We start from the raw sequence: 1229 nt of genomic DNA on the forward strand, positions 1-1229 counted from the left end.
ACAGGGTCTCTGCCGGTCCTTTTACCTTTCCATATATCCTCCAGCCGGGTGTCATCTTCAACGTTTTTGGCTTCTATTCGCACGAGCGAATTTTAATATTTCTTAAATCAAATTTTATTTTCCTGTTTCAATTTAGTTATATAGTATCGATCGTCGGTAGAGCTGCTTTGCAAGGCTCGCGATTCTTTTTACAATTCAAATTTGAAACGGTTTTTAGTTTATTATTTCGAGTGATTTTCCATTCGTAATCGGTTGTACTAATCCATGTCTGTGGAGATCTAACGTATTTCCACGTGTTTCTCTTTCAGCAGATAAAGTTCACCTCCGGACTGTTGCGCTCGATTTGTTCCCTTTTTGCTGTGGGGGGTTCAGATCTTGCTGCTGGGTCGGGCACTTCGGAGGTGGACCAAACTATTAAATATACGCAGCAAAAACCATACCTTTTCTTTTCCATACCTTTCTTGAGAGAAGCTAATTTGTTATGGTAAAGTGCAATTTGCTATACATGTTAGATTTTCGTTGCTTCTATCTTACGACTTTGGTCGTTTGCATGTAGCAAAACCATAGATTTAAATCGTGAATTAAATTACACGATTTCGTGAATACATACGTTTTAGTTTTCGGTCGAACCATCTTTTCATTAGGTCTTTACATTATGTTTTCTTCTTTTTCAGCTTTCTTTTATTAATTTATATTTGTTTCTTTTCAAAATGTATTTCTTTTCAGATTTCTTTTTCATCTATTTTAGAAATGTTTTAATGTGTTCTGTTTCAGAAACTTTCGCTTTTCATTGTTATCATAATTTGGTACGATTGTATTCTTGTTATTGTTCTCCGTCCAAAAATTCCTTATTGTATTATCCAGGGTGAGCGGTTGCCTCTCCCGGGTGCTAAGATACTTCTTTTACCAATTTTTTTTATTTTGGTTGATAACCGAAAGAAAAGTTGGTCGAGTATATCAGGTATCACGATAAATGATGCAAGACCGTTACACTACCTTCACGTGGTGCACCTGTTAAATAAACAAAACTCGATTAATTAGTGTAATCCAATAGTTTTGCTTATGAACTAAACATGTAACGGATCGTTTAATTTCCTTTATTTTTACTGCTAAAAAAGAAGAGTAGGAATAATAAGGATATAGATGTTATGTATATATATATTTATTTATTGAATAGTTATAGTTTGATCAAAAAAATAATTGCACATCAAATTTATTGTCCGAAAAAA

Source organism: Nicrophorus vespilloides, unplaced genomic scaffold (assembly GCF_001412225.1).
Source record: "Nicrophorus vespilloides isolate i.1.1-1 unplaced genomic scaffold, Nicve_v1.0, whole genome shotgun sequence".
In the NCBI taxonomy this organism is placed as follows: Eukaryota; Metazoa; Arthropoda; class Insecta; order Coleoptera; family Silphidae; genus Nicrophorus; species Nicrophorus vespilloides.